We start from the raw sequence: 18,263 nt of genomic DNA, 5'->3' as shown, positions 1-18,263 counted from the left end.
GTTGGTATGTTTTTGGCAACGCTGGCGGAGGGAAAAGTGTTGGCCACAATTTCTGGAGAATGTCTTGCTCTTCAAATACTGCTGTGGGATTTTAAGCGATACCTGGATGGGCAGACCGGACCTTGGTTTATCCCAGTGTTGTCCAATAGAAATGTCTGCCCAGCAACACGTGGCTATGGCGACACCGTTTTAGTCACATGCACTAATTTTAGTTGAAAATGCTTTGCACACGATACAGGTACAATTGTATATTTACCTAACAAACATCTACCACCATCCATTGACCAAGGAAATAAAGCATTCCCAACAATCAAAAAATACATACTTTGCTTTTCGTCTTGCCACGTTACCAAAATATGCACAGAAAGGATAAAGTTCACATGTATACCCCGTGCAAATATGATCATTGAGATCCCAAGCCCAACAACTGTCTTTTACTCATTTTTTTATTTACTGATCAGAAATGCAATTAGCCACATCTGGATTCCCAATTAGCCACATAGTGGGTAACACATTGGACAACACTGTTTAACATCTCAGCAGGTTGGCACCTCCCACAGTCTGCACTGCAGTGTCTGCCTGGATTATGTACTTAGCCTCGAGTGTGGGTCTCAGTGAATCAGCAACCTGCTGACCAAGAGGTGACAATGCTACTAAAGCTGGCATAACTATTCTCATGGTTATCCAGTTATCTCCAAAACTCATTAGATTCTGCAGTTATATTATTCTATGTCCAAAAGTGTTGTCCTCCATTTTAAAATATACCAGATTAACAGGCCTTGATAAGCATGGGCAATGCAATTTCCTTTCAATGTCAGATCAAAGCTCTAAAATTATCACGAACAGCATGATTTTATGTCAATAATGGGTCAGTACTCGTACATGAACATGGAAACTGCGATTTCCTTTCAATGCACTGATAAAGCTATGGGCAGCAAAATTTCCTTTCTGTATGAGACCACTGTGCTCAAAAATGGGTATGGACAATGTCCTTTGGTTCAATATCACCAGTAGTCTAAAATTACCACTTACAGTGTGCTTTTCTCTTAATATTGGGCTAGTGCTGTAGGATTACCTTCAGGTTTCTTTCAACATCAGACTAATGCTCCAAGACAACAACATTGAAATAACACCTTGCAGCAGGGTGATTGAAGACTGGTTTATCAACTGCAGGTTGATGAGGGCTCTTATCCATGATAAGAAAGAATATGGCCCTTTAAGAAACCTTACCTTTAAGAGGAAGCGTATGGCCCCTTTACAAACCTCGCCTTTAAAAGGTAATTGCAACTGGAGTAGGGGAGATTTTCCCCAGCCGGCTGAGCATAAAAGGGTGAGGTCAAATGAAGTAAGGGGAAGTCGAAACGTTTTCTAGGACTACTGTTTGTAGGAGTTAGGAGGCTTCAAGATGGCAGGATGGTGTAACAACCTTTAATGTAAAAACGTTCCAAGGTGCTTTATTGAGGCATAATCGGTGAAGAATGGACAAAGAGCCAAAGAAGAAGAAATTAGCGAGGCTTGATAAAAGAGATGGGTTTTAAGAAGGCATATGAAGTGGAAAGTTTTTGGCTAAGCTCCAGAGTATGGGGCCACAAGGTATGGCCAGTAAAGACAGGAGTGATGCAATTAACGCAATAGTAAGGAAGGACATTGGTTTGGATGATGTGGAATCGCTATGGGTGGAGCTACGGAATACCAAAGGTCAGAAAACGCTGGTGGGAGTTGTGTACAGGCCACCAAACAATAGTAGTGAGGTTGGGGACAGCATCAAACAAGAAATAAGGGATGTGTGCAATAAAGGTACAGCAGTTATCATGGGTGACTTTAATTTACATATAGATTGGGCTAACCAAACTGGTAGCAATGCGGTGGAGGAGGATTTCCTGGAGTGTATTAGGGATGGTTTTCTTGACCAATATGTTGAGGAACCAACTAGGGAGCTGGCCATCCTAGACTGGGTGATGTGTAATGCGAAGGGACTAATTAGCAATCTTGTAGTGCGAGGCCCCTTGGGGAAGAGTGACCATAATATGGTAGAATTCTTTATTGAGATGGAGAATGACACAGTTAATTCAGAAACTCGGTTCCTGAACTTAAGGAAAGCTAACTTCGACGGCATGAGGCATGAATTGGCTAGAATAGACTGGCAAATGATACTTAAAGGGTTGACAGTGGATAGGCAATGGCAAACATTTATAGATCACATGGATGAATTTCAAGCGTTGTACATCCCTGTCTGGAGTATAAATAAAACAGGGAAGGTGGCTCAACCATGGCGAACAAGGGAAATTAAGGATAGTGTTATATCCAAGGAAGAGGCATATAAATTGGCCAGAAAAAGCAGCAAACCTGAGGACTGGGAGCAATTTAGAATTCAGCAGAGGAGGACAAAGGATTTAATTAGGAGGGGGGAAATAGAGTACGAGAGGAAGCTTGCAGGAAACATAAAAACTGACTGCAAAAGCTTCTATAGATATGTGAAGAGAAAAAGATTAGTGAAGACAAACGTAGGTCCCTTGCAGTCGGACTCAGGTGACTTTATAATGGGGAACAAAGAAATGGGAGACCAATTGAACCAATACTTTGGTTCTGTCTTCAGGAAGGAAGACACAAATAACCTTCCGGATGTACTAGGGGACTGAGGGTCTAGTGAGAAGGAGGAACTGAAGGATATCCTTATTAGGTGGGAAATTGTGTTGGAGAAATTGATGGGATTGAAGGCCGATAAATCCCCGGGGCCTGATTGTCTGCATCACAGAGTACTTAATGAAGTGGCCCTAGAAATAGTGGATGCATTGGTGATCATTTTCCAACAGTCTAGCGACTCTGGATCAGTTCCTATAGACTGGAGGGTAGCTAATGTAACACCACTTTTTCAAAAAGGAGAAAGAGAGAAGGCGGGTAATTATCGACCGGTTAGCCTGAACATCAATAGTGGGGAAAATGTTGCAATCAATTATTAAAGATGAAATAGCAGCGCATTTGGAAAGCAGTGACAGGATCAGTCCAAGTCAGCATGGATTTATGAAAGGGAAATCATGCTTGACAAATCTTCTGGAATTTTTTGAGAATGTAACTAGTAGAGTGGACAAGGGAGAACCAGTGGACTTGGTGTATTTGGACTTTCAAAAGGCCTTTGACAAGGTCCCACATAAGAGATTGGTGTGCAAAATTAAAGCACATGGTATTGGGGGTAATGTACTGGCGTGGATAGAGAATTGGTTGGCAGACAGGAAGCAGAGAGTTGGGATAAACGGGTCCTTTTCGGAATGGGAGGCGGTGACTAGTGGAGAGCCGCAGGGCTCAGTGCTGGTACCCCAGCTCTTTACAATATACATCAATGATTTAGAAGAAGGAATTGAGTGTAATATCTCCAAGTTTGCAGATGATACTAAACTGGGTGGCGGTGTGAGCTGTGAGGAGGATGCTAAGAGGCTGCAGGGTGATTTGGACAGTTTAGCACTGAGCCCTGTGGCTCTCCACTAGTCACCGCCTCCCATTCCGAAAAGGACCCGTTTATCCCAACTCTCTGCTTCCTGTCTGCCAACCAATGTGGGAAAATGCATGGCAGATGCAGTATAATGTGGATAAATGTGAGGTTATCCACTTTCGTGGCAAAAACACAAAGGCAGAATATTATCTGAATGGCAGCAGATTAGAAAAAGGGAAGGTGTAACGGGACCTGGGTGTCATGGTTCATCAGTCATTGAAACTTGGCATGCAGGTACAGCAGACGGTGAAGAAGGCAAACGGCATTTGGCCTTCATAGCTAGGGGATTTGAGTATAGAAGCATGGAGGTCTTACTGCAGTTGTACAGGGCCTTGGTGAGGCCTCACCTGGAATATTGTATTAGTTTTGGTCTCCTAATCTGAGGAAGGATGTTCTTGCTATTGAGGGAGTGCAGCGAAGGTTCACCAGACTGATTCCAGGGATGGCTGGACTGACATATGAGGAGACACTGGATCAACTGGGAATTTATACACTGGAGTTTAGAAGGATGAGAGGGGATCTCATAGAAACGTATAAGATTCTGACGGGACGGGACAGGTTAGATGCGGGAAGAATGTTCCTGATGTTGGGGAAATCCAGAACCAGGGGACACAGTCTTAGGATACGGGGTAGGCCATTTAGGACTGAGATGAGGAGAAACTTCTTCACTCAGAGAGTTGTTAACCTGTGGAATTCCCTGCCGCAGAGAGTTGTTGATGCCAGTTCATTGGATATATTCAAGAGGGAATTAGATATGGCCCTTACGGCTAAAGGGATCAAGGGGTATGGAGAGAAAGCAGGAAAGGGGTACTGAGGCGAATGATCAGCCATGATCTTATTGAATGGTGGTGCAGGCTCGAAGTGCCGAATGGCCTACTCCTGCACCATTTTCTATGTTTCTATGATGGTTGAGTGGGACTTTGTGTGGGATAGAATATGGGCAGCAGAGTTTTGGATAAGCTGAAGTTTATATAACATGGACAATTGGAGGCCAGCCAACAAAGCATTGGAATATTCAAGTCTGGAGGTAACAAAAGCATGGATGAGAAAGAGATATTATAGAGGTAGAGCTGGATGTCATCAGTGTACATAAAGAAGTTGGCTCCATGTTTGTTGATAATATTGCCAAGGGGTAGCATGTGGATGAGAAAAAGAGGTGATGGCGGTCAAAGATAGATCCTTGGGAGACTTCAGAGGTAACCCTGCGCAGGTGGGAGGATAAACCACTGCAGGAGTTGCTCTGGCTACAGTTTGACAGGTAAGATCATAACCATTCGATGACAGCCCCACTGAGCTGTAAATCGGAGGAGAGGTGTTAGATGAGGATGGTGTGGTAAACCATGTCAAAGGCTGTAGAGAGGCTGAGGAGAAAAAATGCACCACGATCACAATCACAGAGTGATACAGCGGATCCAAGTACCAAGATTTTGCAGTCCTGAACAGCAACCCATTCAACACCAGACTACTGCTTAGATGACAATGGATCATTCCAGTTTATTTCAAAAAGCATGCAGTGATCTAAAATGACAATATACAGCATTCTTTCTTTTCTATATAAGGTTAGTGTAAAAAATGATGATGGACAGCAGCACCCTTCTGTTTCAATTAGATTAGTTGCCAAAGATTATCATGGACAGCACCTTTTCCATTCAACATTTTCCATACAACACACTTCTTTCGATATCAGAGTAGTAAAAGAAAGAACATGCATTTAATTATCAAGATAGGCTTAGCGAGTTGGGTCTTTTATACTTTAGAAATGTGTGAACTTTGGGAAGATTTTAGTGAAGTATTTCAAATAATGAAGAGACTAGACTGGGTCCATGTGATAGACTGTTTGAATTAAATGGGTTAGGAAGAACCAGGGGACATGTGTATAAGTTATGTAAGCATAGAACTCAGTTAGATGTTGAGTTTTTTTTCTTTTCGTAGAGTGTCAGTGATCTTTCAAACAAGTTAACAGTTAGAGCAGTTAGTATGCATTCAAAGGGGAGCTGGACAAGCCCTTATCTGAGGCTGATATCACAGTGTATAAAAAGAGGATGGCTATTGGGCAATGTGCCTCATGATGGATTTCAAGATGGCTCCTGGGTTGGCAGCTCATTACTGAACTGCTCTTCTCTGCAATCTTCTGGTAGCAGGGAATAGGTCGAAGACATGGTATGGAGACCAAAGTTATCAGAGGTCTCATGAAGGGACAAAGCCGACGTTGGAAGGATGGAGCTGGCACGCAGCGACGACAAACCACTGTCCCAATTCGGGGACAGGTAGCAGGTGAGTGAAGTCCAGAAGCTATTTGAAGGGTAGAGAATTGGAGGATGGAGGTTGTTACCTCCTCATGAGTAGCAACCCCAACTGTCCCATCCTACACTCTCACCGACCTTCCCGCGGAGCACACCTGCTGGAGGCTAAGCTTGCCAATTTCCTCCCCGTCCAACTCACCCCTCCCAGGCAGATCCTGTGGATGCTTGCAATGGGTCAGCCATCACCGACCCTCTCCTCATCTCCCTCCAAATTGTCTGTTCACTTACGAACAAGGCCCTTGCCATCCATGAGCTTATCATTGATGATTGCATCAACATCATAGCCCTGATGGAAGGGTGATGACATCTTAAACTTAAATGAAATTGCCCCGCTCAGACCGCCTTGGTGGTGGTGTGGCTCTCATCACCAAATCACACCCTAGTCTGCCTCCTACTCCGACATTTTCTCCTTCTTTGAGCATTTCCCCTTATTCCACCCCTCCTCTCATTTAAAATTTCAGTTCTCTACCGCCCATCCAAGCACCATAAAAACTTTATTACTGAGCTATCTTTTGCTTTCCTCCCTCAGCCTCTGCAATGAGTGACTTCTCATCCTCTGTGATTTCCACCTCCATCTCAATTCATCATGCTTTCTCCTGAGTTCACAAGCCTCCTATCCTCCCTTAATCTCTCCCTCCATGTAAGCTCCCCAACCCATATTCACAGCCACCCCCTCAACCTTCCCATCTTTCGTGGCCTTTCTACTTCCATCGTGTCATTTGCAGCGAAAGCCATCTCTGACCACTTCCTTGTATCGCTCTCCACCCACATCACCCTCCCCTTGCCCGCCCCCCACTCCCCTACCCCAACCCTACTTCTCTGCCTGTCCCTGGAAAAAACACTCTGCCAACTCTCTTACATCTGCACTTCTGAAATCTCAACTGTCCAGCCTTTGATTCTCCATTCACCATGACGTTTCTGCAGCTATCGATCTGCTCAACTGCACTCTCACCACCACCTTTGCTGCCCTTGTCCCTGTTAAAATAATTCCTCTCTCTCACCCGAGCCATTCCCCCGGTACAGCCCTCATCTTCGCACACTTAAGTCCAAGGGGCGCAGACTTGAACGGATATGGAGGAAAACTGTTTAGCAATTCACTGCCAGATCTGGCTGGACCACATAAAGCATTATCAGGTCCTTCTTTCATCTGCCAAACTTGCTCACTATTCCAGAATCATTGGAATGTAAAGATAAACCCCGGCTTCTATTCTCTACTGCTAATTGTCTTAAACCCCTCTCCCCTGTCTCCTCCACCCTCAGCTCCGACAACAAGTGTGAGGAGCTCATGGATTTCTTTGTCCAGTCAGCTGCCTCTATCACTTCCATTCCTTCCCCTAGCCCACTGGACCAAACTTCCTCTGAGGTTCCCCCCTGCCCTAGTCCTGCTAGGCATCTGCTGCATCTTCTGCTTCTCTCCGATCTCCCCTCATGACCTCTCCGCGCTCATCTTGTCCTTGAGATCAATTTCCTGCTCCCTCGAACCTATTCTCACCAAACTGCTGATCACCCAACTTTCTTTACTGGCTCCCATGTTAGCTGACATTGTTAATGGTTCTCTGTCTTCAGGTACTGTTCTCCTCTCCCTCAAATCTGCCATCATGATCCCTCTCTTCAAAAATTCGACCCTTAATCCCTCTGGCCTTGCAAACTATTGCTCCATCTCCAACCTCCCGTTCCTCTCTAAAGTCCTTGAAGGTTTTGTCACCTCCCAAATCCATGCCAATTTTTCCCGCAACACCATGTTTGAATCCCTCCAATCACGTTTCTGCGCCTGCCACAGTACCGAAACGGCTCTCATCAAAGTCACAAGTTACATTTATTGTGACTGTGACCAAGATAAACTGTTGTGTATGCATGCCTGTTTACTGTGTGATGTCTGTAACACTGTTATGCAACACTGAATGTACCCTTACACTGTACACACTTGCCTGTACATCAGAGGGTGCTGCTGCTGGAGACCTAAGAGTTACCTGCACACTGCAGGTAACCCAGTATAAAAAGGAACACACAGCTTGTCCTCACTCAGGAGCTGCAAATAAAGGACTACAGGTCTACACAGTTTAAGTATCACACTCTGCCTCATGGAGTAATTACTAAAGGTGCCTACATACGCTACAACTAGCGACGGGAATACGAGGCCACGAACCACACGCTCAGCATGTCGAATCTCAACAACTTTCAGCAATTTACTGATGGGGAAGATTGGGACGCTTTTGTAGAAAGATTGGAACACTAAAGGAGACTGGCTGCACCGTGCGACTTTGGCGACTACCTAAATGAAGCACTAAGGTACTCTAAACCGACGAGAGCAGTGCACCGCATTGATACTTCTAAGGGCAGAAACACTGCCCCAAGTCCCGCAAACCTGAGTCCGCCACATGGGGCAAACCGGCTAGCCCCGTGCTGGCACTGTGGAGGAAACCACATGGCCCACCAGTGCCACTACAAAGACTATGCATGCAAAGAGAAAAGGCATCGTCAAAGGATGTGCAGAGAAAGCTTTACTCACCGCGTCTCTGATGAGTTGGCTGATCACCGGGGCTCTGACACAGAGGAAGGTGAAGTTGCTCAGCCCCTGGAAGAAGAGAATAGAACTCATACCTGCTCCACCGAAAGATCTCCATGGGCGATGAAAGTAGACATCGACGGAGTCCCAGTTTCTATGGAGAGCGACACGGGCGAGCCAGTCTGTGATGAGTCAAGCAACTTTTGAAGAATTTTGGATGAATCCCGCCAATCGACCATAACAGCATCCTGTCCAAGTGAAGCTGCTCCCCGGGCTCCAGCAATCGACCTTGAACATGGATCCATCACAGCACCCGGAGATTCCACTGTCCAGCTCGACTGCCCACAGCATCCCGGCGAAATCTCCAGGACCGAGGATCTAAACTCCACTTTCTGGGCTGGGGCAGCACTCCAAGAGCTGAATGGCGTCGAAAGAAATGGATTCCCGATGTCCAGGGTCGAACCTGTGGAAGGAAAGAGCACCACCGCCTACCTGCAGGAAAGACAGAAAATGGCAGCCGCAGCACAAGGAGAAAAACTTGTAATCAAAATGGCCACGGCCATACCGCAAGTGAGCATGCAGGAGCATCACGTGACACCAAGCGGCCAATCGGATTTGAAGGCTCCCTTAAAGGAGACCGGTAACCAAAGAAATTTAAAGGGGAAGTTTCAACTATTTGAGTACACGGACTTTAAAGCTAAAGATGCAATTAAAGGGTGCAAATATGAAAATGTATGCAATGTAACCATAAATTGTGATGCTGGTTTAACTAATATGCCTAATGAGATGAATGCAGGTGTCAATAAGGTTAAGAACAAGTTTATTATGCTTAACAATAATGATAAAGAATGTGAAATGCCTAATGTAACCATGTCTGTTGAAACCAGGACACCCAAAAGTGATGCAAATGCTAGAATATATAATGCAGGCTCGACTATGTGTGATCAGAGCCAAGGTGTCATGTATACTGGTAGGACACTGCCAAAGGACATTGGGTCCTACAGTGACAATGCTGATGACAATGGAATCCCCAATAGAAGAGCATGCCAGGAGCAGCACCAGGCATACTAATAATGAGGTACCAACCTGGGGAAGCTGTAACACACGACAAAATGCATGCTAAACAGCAAAATCAGCAAGCTATAGGCAGAAGTGATCCCACAATCAACGGATCAGATCAAAGCTCTGTGGACCTGCCACATCCAGTCGTGAATGGTAGTGGACAATTAAACAACTAATGGGAAGAGCGGGCTCCAGGAACCCATCCTCCTTGATTGTCCAGCTAGTCTTTTCCTCTCCATTATTGTATGTTCTTATTTATATAGTGTCTTTCACATTCTCAGGATGTTCCAAAGCACTTTACAGCCAATGAAGTTCTTCTGAAGTGTACTCACTAGCAATTTGTGCAAAGCAATGAGACAAATTACCAGATCATTATTTTTAATGGTGTCAATTGAGGAATAAATGTTGGCTGGGAAACTGGGAGAATGCTCCTGCCCTTCTTCAAAATAGTTCAATGGAACCTTTTATATCTATCTGAGAGGGCAGGTGGAGCCTTTGTTTAACATCTGCTAAAAATGGCACTTATGCGTCAGCCTAGATTATGTGCTCGATTTTCTGGAGTGGGGCTTGAGCCCATGCCCATTTGATTCAGATGCAAGAATGCTATCAGCTAAAGCTGACAACTAGTACTTTTCCTTTCAAAAATGCCTTTTTATTTCAATATTAAACCAGTATGTTAAGATGACAAGAGGGAATCACATTTATTTTCAGTATTAGACCAGCGATCTAAGATGACCATGGTTAAAGTGGACATTTCAGTGCCAGGCCAGTGCTTTTTAATAACCATGGACAGCGCCATTTCCAATAAATATCGGTTGAGTGCTTGACGAGCTCATGGAAAGCACCTTGTTCAATCAAAATCAGCCTAGTACTTGAGGAGACACGGCGAGCACCGTTTCATTTCTACAGCAAATCAGTGCTGTAAGATGGATGACACACTTTCTTTTCAGCACTGTAAAATAACCAGGGGAAGCTCACTTTTCTGTTAATGCCAGACCCCTCAAATGATCATGGATACCTACCTTTCAGTTCAATACAAGACCAATGCTGTAGGATCAGCATTTGATATGGTCCAGAGCACCAGTCTCCTCCAACACCTCCAGCTCATTGGGACTGCCCTTGCTTGGCTGCACTCTCATGTATCTAATTGTAGCCAGAGCTTCTCTATCAGTGGCTTATCTTCCTGCCCCGCATTCCCAAGGATCTATCATTGCACTTCCTCGCCCTCATCTACATGCTGCCGTTTAGCAACATCATTCGCAAGCAGAGACTCAGCTTCCCCATGCACGCTGATAACATCACGCTATACCTTTCTAACACCTCTTTTGAACCCCCTCCCTTCCCCCAACTGCCTCCATGTTCTCAGATTGCTTGTATGAATTCCAGTCTTGAATGAGCCACTTTGAGACCTTTTTCTTTATCAAAGGTGCTATATAACTGCAAGTTGTTGTTACTGTTATAAGGTCAGTGTTCTAAAATGATTGTCAGCACCTTTTCATTTCAATTTCAGAGCAGTGTGCTAAGTTGACCGTGAGCAACGTTCCCTATAAACTGCAGGGCCGCACAACTGTTTGCTGGTCCCATGCAGCCGGCTTTTTTAATGTTTGAAACTGAATGGGTCACACATCCAGAAGAAAAATTACGGGGAAATTGATCATGAGTAGAGCACTTTCTTTTCAATAGCAGATAAGAGTGTTAAGTTGACCTAGAATAGTACCCTTTTGTTTCATATTACAACAATATGCTATAATGACCATGACCAGCACCTTTGCCTTTGCTTTAAGATGACCCTGTACAGTGCCCTTCGTATTCCGTATTAGACCAGTGATCAAAAATTATCGTTAATAACACCTTTGCCTTTCTAAATCAAAACTCGTGCTCCAGGATGATTTTGGACTGTGCCGTTTCCTTTCGATTAAAAACCAACATGCTAAAATAACCATTGATGGTACCTTTTCCAGTCAATATCAGAGGGGTGTGCTAAAATGGCTGTAGACGTCATCTTTTTTGTTTTCAATATCAGACCAATATCTAAAATTACTACCAGCATTTCTTTTTTCTTTCTGTATTAGATCAGTGCTCAAAAATGACTATCAGACTTCCATGATCAGAATTAACCATCACTTCATAAACCAAAGTACTGAATAATACAGTAGACTTCAAAAATAAATCTTACTTGCCCCAGGCAGCTTAGTAAAAAAGACTTTGCAGTTTAGAAGTTTTTTTTAGTTGGAAATCATAGAAATTCATACCAATCGACTTGTCACATCTTTGCTGATATTAACTCTTTGACTGGTGCTACCTGCTGTAATCTCATTTCCCCACTATTACATTAGTATCCTTTTATATTCTTACTTTTCAAATAATGATCCAATTCCCTTTTAAATGATTATGGTCTGTCTACCTCATCACCCACTTCTTTAAAGCATTGAATGTTCTAATAACCCTCTGCATGAAAAATGTTCTTTAACTGCCCCTTTTTTCTTCCACTGATAATTCTCAGTCTATGCCTCATTGTCACTAATTCACTAGTGGAATAAATCTTTCATTATTGGCCTCTCAAAACCTTTCTTAATCAGAAAACATCTATTGTATCCCCCTCTATTAGATTGGCAAATTAAAATATATATGTATGTTGAGTTTCCACTTCTAATATCAATGTAATCTAGGTAGAATCAGCTGAAACAGTGCAAAACATTGGAGAATTTTAAATGTAAGTGAATAATGCCAAAAACCACTTGTGCCCGTGTTTTTCATGATCTTTTACCCCAGTTCAAGATTCAATATGCCTGGATCAGGCCCCACCCACAAAGGCCACACCCCAGGTTGAAATTGTGAGATTCTGCTGATTGCGCTGGTTCAGGACGGCTCTTCAAATTGCACTAATTTTCTTAGGCGCACAGGCACTAGTAGGTTTTAAAAGTTTTTTTTGTATCAAAAAATATTTAATTTATGAAGAAACTGACTATTCTAAACCAATTGAACTATTACATGGTTTAGTATAGTTTTTTTAAGTCAATTTTTTACTGATTTTAAATCGAGTTACACAAGGGAGGAATTGACACCCTTATTAAAAATGTTTATTTTGGGTGATGAACCCATTTTCAACTGTACCAACAAAACTGCACTAGGTTACCATTCTTAGGGGTGAAACCGACTGCAGCCCACTGTCACCGACATTCCTCTGCTCGAACTGCCCAGTACCATTTTCGACGTGGCCTGGAGCAGGCGGGAGGGGAGAGCCACCGGGAAGTGCCCGCCAACGTCAGCGGATGGCCGATGCATGTAAGTAGACTCCCGCCCACCGAGATGCTAGATTGGTGTGGGCGGGAGTCGGCAGGACGGCTGTGGACCGCTGCATGGAAGCTGCTCTGTCCTCAATGGTAAGTGTCAAGATCCTGTAAAAAAGGTAAGTGAAAAGTTTTAAAAATATTTCTTTTCAGGTACTTACCTGGATGGGGTCCCCTGAAGGTCCTCAGATGTTTCTTTTTTTTTGATGATGATTTTTATTTTTAGGTCTTCGACCCACTGTGGGCCCAATTCCATCCTCGGTGGCATTTGGGCGGCAAACGCCTCTACAGCCGAGAATGAGACCTCCTGCCCACTGCTGCCCAGATTATCAGCGAACGTCAATGATTTGCCGCCCCTTAAATACATCAAGGGACAATTTTTAATGAAAGGAAATAAAAGAAACAAAGATAGGTGGAATTGTAGGCAGAGTAGATGGAAGCATAAAATTACAAAGGGATGTCAACAGATTAAGTGAATGGGCCAAACTGTGGCAAATGAATTTCAATGTCGGCAACTGTGAGGTCATCCACTTTGGACTGAAAAAGGACAGAACAGGGTGCTTTCTAAATGGTGAAAGGCTAAAAACAGTGGCGGTCCAAAGAGACTTGGGGGTCCAGGTAAATAGATCATTAAAATGTCATGAACAGGTACAGAAAATAATTAAAAAGGTTAATGGGATGCTGGCCTTTATATGTAGAGAACTAGAATATAAGGGGGTATAGAATATAAGCAGCTATACAAAACTCGGAACGGTATCATAGTGGTTTTACTACAAAAGGTACAATAGTGCAATAGTGATTAAGTTACTGGACTAGTAATCCAGAGGTCTGGACTAATAGTCCAGAGATGTGAATTTAAATCCTACCACGGCAGCTGGGGAATTAAAATTCAGGTAATTAAATAAGTCTGGAATAAAAAGCAATTATCATTAATGGTGAGCATGAAACTATTGGATTGTCATCAAAACCCATCTTGTTTACTAATTTCCTTTAGGGAAGGAAATCTGCTGTCCTCACCTGGTCTGGCCTATATGTGTCTCCAGACCTACAGCAATGTGGTTGACTCTTAACTGCCCTCTGAAATGGCCTAGCAGAAAACCACGCAGTTGTAACAAATCATTACAAGAAACAATAAGAAGAATAAAACTGGACGGACCAGCTGGCATCGACCTTGGCACCGGCTTCGGACACGACAACGGCAAACCCAGTCCAATCGATTCTGCAAAGTCTCCATACTAACATTTGGGGACTTGTGGCAAGATTGGGTGAGCTGGGTCCCACAGTCTGACATTGTCATACTCACAGAATCATTCCTTTCAGCCAATGTCCCTGACTCCTCCATCGCCATCCTTGGGTATATCCTGTTTCACCAGCAGGACAGACCCAACAGACGTGGCAGCACAGTGGTATACAGTTGGGAGGGAATGGCCCTGCAAGTCCTCAACATTGACTCCGGACCCCATGAAGTCTCATGGCTTCAAGCATGGGCAAGGAAACCTCCTGCTGGTTACCACCTACCATCCTCCCTCATCTGATGAATAAGTACTACTCTATGTTGAACACCACTTGGAAGAAGCACTGAGGGTTGCAGAGCCTCCAATGTATCACCAAGAGTGGCTTGGTAGCACCACTACTGACCGAACTGGCTGAGTCCTGAAGAACATAGCTGCCAGACTGGGCCTGCAACAGGTGGTGAGAGAACCAACACGAGGGAAAAATCTACTTGACCTCATCCTCACCAATCTACCTGTCGCAGATGCATCTGTCCATGACAGCATTGGTAGCAGTGACCACCGCACAGACATTGTGGAGACCAAGTCCCATTTTCACACTGAAGATATCCTCCATTGTGTTTGATGGCAATACGACTGTGCTAAATGGGATAGATTCAGAACAGATCTAGCAGCTCAAAACTGGGCATCCATGAGGTGCAGTGGCCATCAGCAGCAGCAGAATTGTATTCCAACACAAGCTGTAACCTCAGGGGCCAGCATATTCCTCACTCGACCATTACCATCAAGACAGGGGACCAATACTGGTTTAATGAGGAGTGTAGAAGAGCATGCTAGGAACAGCACCAAGAGTACTTAAAAATGAGGTGCTAACCTGGTGAAGCTACAACACAGGACTACATGCATGCTAAACAGCGGAAGCAGCATGCTATAAACAGAGCTAAGCGATCCCACAATCAACAGATCAGATTAAAGCTCTACAGTCCTACCACATCCAGTCATGAATAGCGGTAGACAATTAAACAACTAATGGGAGGAGGAGGTACCATGGACATCGCCATCCTCAATGATGGCAAAGCCCAGGGTGTGAGTGCAAAAGACAAGGCTGAAACGTTTGCAACCATCTTCAGCCAGAAGTGCCAAGTGGATGATCCATCTCTGCCTCCCCCTGAGGTCCCCACCTTCTTAGATGCCAGTCTTCAGCCTTTTCATTCACTAAATGTGGTATCAAGAAACTGCTGAGTGCACTAGAAACAGCAAAGGCTATGGGCCGCAACAACATCCTGGTTGTAGTGCTGAAGACTTGTGAAAATTGCCCAGGTATGTCCTGTTCACAAAAAGCAGGACAAATCCAATCCGGCCAATTACTGCCCTATTAGTCTACTCGCAATCATCAGCAAAGTGATGGAAGGTGTCATTGACAGTGATATCAAGAAGCACTTTCTCACCAATAACCTGCTCACCAATGCTCAGTTTGGGTTCCACCAAAATCACTCGGCACCAGACCTCATTACAGCCTTGGTTCAAACATGAACAAAAGAGCTGAATTCCAGGGATAAGGTGAGAGTGGCTGCCTTTGACATCAAGGCAACGTTTGACTGAGTGTGGCATAAAGGTGCCCTAGTAAAATTGAAGTGAATAGGAATCAGGGAAAATTGTCCACTGGCTAAAGTCAACCTAGCACAAAGGAAGCACCTTGTGGTTGTAGGAGGTCAATCAAGTGAGCCCCACCTCATCACTGCAGGATTTTCTCAGGGCAGTGTCCTAGGCTCAACTATCTTCACCTGATTCATCAATAACCTTGCCTCCATCATAAAGTCAGAAGTGGGAATGTTCGCTGATGATTGCACAGTATTCAGTTCCATTTACAACTCCTCAGATAATGAAGTAGTCCACACCAGCATGCAGTAAGACCTGGGCAACATTCAGGCTTGAGCTGATAAGTGGCAAGTAACACACAAGTGCCAGGCAATGATCATCTCCAACAAGAGAAATTCTAAACACTTCCCCTTGACATTCAATGGCATTAAAATCATTGAATGCCCCACTATCAACATCCTGCAGCTCACCATTGACCAGAAACTTAATGGATCAGCCACTAAAATACTGTGGCTACAAGAGAAGATCAGAGGCTGGGTATTCTGCAGCAAGTGACTCACCTCCTGTCTCCCCAAAGCATTTCCACTATCTACAAGGCACAAGTCAAGAGTGTGATGGAAAACTCTTCACTTGCTTGAATGAGGACAGCTCCAATAACATTTAACAAGTTCAACACCACCCAGGACAAAGCAGCCCACTTGATTGGCATCCCATCCACTACCTTAAACATTCACTCCCTCCACCACTGGCGCACCATAGCTGCAGTGTGTACCATCTACAAGATGCACTGCAGCAACTCATCAAGTCTTCTTCGACAGCACTTTCCAAGCCGTGACCTCGATCACCTAGAAGGACAAGGCCAGCAAGTGCTTTGGAACAGCACCACCTTAATGTTTCCTTCCAAGTCACACACCATCCTGACTTGGAAATATATTGCCATTCCTTCATAGTTGTTGGGTCAAAATTCTGGAACTCCTCCCTAACAGCACAGTGGGAGTATCTTTACTGTATGGGCTGCAGCGGTTGAAGAACGCGGCTCATCACCACCTTGTCAAGGGCAATTAAGGATGGGCAATAAATGCTGGTCTTGCCAGCGATGCTTACATCCAGTGAATGAATTAAAAAACAAATTTGGGGTGGTTGGCTTCCCAGGATTGAAGGAAATTTCTTACTGCATCTATTTAATTATTTGATTTCTTGCGTACAACAACTTGCATTTATATTGTGCCTTAAATGTAGTAAAACATCCCAAGGTGCTTCACAAGAACGTTGTCAGGCAGAAATTGACACCGAGCCACATAAGGAGGTATCAGGACAGTTGACCAAAGATTTGGTTAAACAAGTAGGCTTGAAGGAGCATCTTAAAGACGAAGGGAGATGTGGAGAGGTGGAAAGCTTTAGAGGAAATTCCAGAACTTAGAACCTAGACAGCTGCAGGCACTGCAATCAATGGTGCGGCAAAGGAAATTGGCTATGCACAAGAGGCCAGAGTGGAGTTCTTGGTGGGTTCTAGGGCTGAAGGAGGTTACAGAGATAGGAAGAAACAATGGCATAAAGGGATTTGAACATGAGGATGAGAATCTTAAAATTGAAGCGATCCTGGATAGGAATCAATGTAGTTCAGGGAGCACAGGAGTGATGGGTGAACAGGACTTGGTGCAAGTTAGGATATGGGTAACAGAGTTTTGGATGAGCTCAAGTTTACAGAGGGTGGAAGATGGGAGGCCAGGCAGGAGAGCATTAGACTAGGCCCGTTTAGAGGTAACAAAAGCTTGGATGAGAGTTCAGCAGCAGATGGACTGAGGCAGGGGCAGAGATGTGCGTTTTACAGAGGTGGAAGTAAGCAGTCTTGCTGATGAAGAGGATATGGGATCGAAGTTCAGATTGGGGTCAAATAGAATGAAAAGGTTGCGAACAGTCTGGTTTAGCCTCAGACAGTGGCCAGAGAGGGAGATGGAATCAGTAGCTATGGAACAATGCAATGGCTTACTTGAACAGGAAGTGAATTTACTCCTTCAAGGTGCAACTGGTATTTAATCTGCAGCAGAAAATTATGAAAATTGAGTGAGATAGATGGATGAAAGGGCCACTGCTAGGAGACCTTAGACCACTACAATCATGGGCAATGGCACCTTTTCACCACCCCGCTGCTTCCCACATTACAACAGTGACTACACTCCAAAAGTACTTAATTGTCTATAAAAATGCTTTGAGACATCTGGTGGTCGTGAAAGGCGCTACATAAATGTAAGGGTTGGATTTTAGGTTGGAGGTTTTGTCGGGCGATAATGGCAGTGGGTCAGTAAATTTTGCGCTGTGAAATGGTTTGCGTTTGCAGCCACAAATTTCAACTACTGGGCTCTGAGTGTGGAATGAAGCACCAAGGGAGGCATTCTACATCTCTCTTAGGGCGCTAGGCTGGCTGAGCAACTGAAAATCCGTTGCGAAAGAGCTGGCCTCAGCGCGCCCGAAGAGGGGCTTCACTGCAGAAAAATAAATCGGCAAAAGAAATCACAAAAAACATTCCCAATACGTTGCTCACCCCATAGTGGGGTGCCTCAGGGATCAGTGCTGGGACCCGAACTATTTACAATCTATATTAACGACTTGGAGGAAGGGACTGAGTGTAACGTAGCCAAGTTTGCCGACGATATAAAGGTGGGAGGAAAAACAATGTGTGAGGAGGACACACAAAATCTGCAAAAGGACATAGGCTAAGTGAGTGGGCAAAAATTTGGCAGATGGAATATAAGATTGAAAAGTGTGAGGTCATGCACTTTGGCA

This window comes from Pristiophorus japonicus, chromosome 14 (assembly GCF_044704955.1).
Source record: "Pristiophorus japonicus isolate sPriJap1 chromosome 14, sPriJap1.hap1, whole genome shotgun sequence".
Lineage (NCBI taxonomy): Eukaryota > Metazoa > Chordata > Chondrichthyes > Pristiophoridae > Pristiophorus > Pristiophorus japonicus.
The sequence above is the reverse complement of the archived record's forward strand: the minus strand, read 5'-3'. Positions refer to the sequence as shown.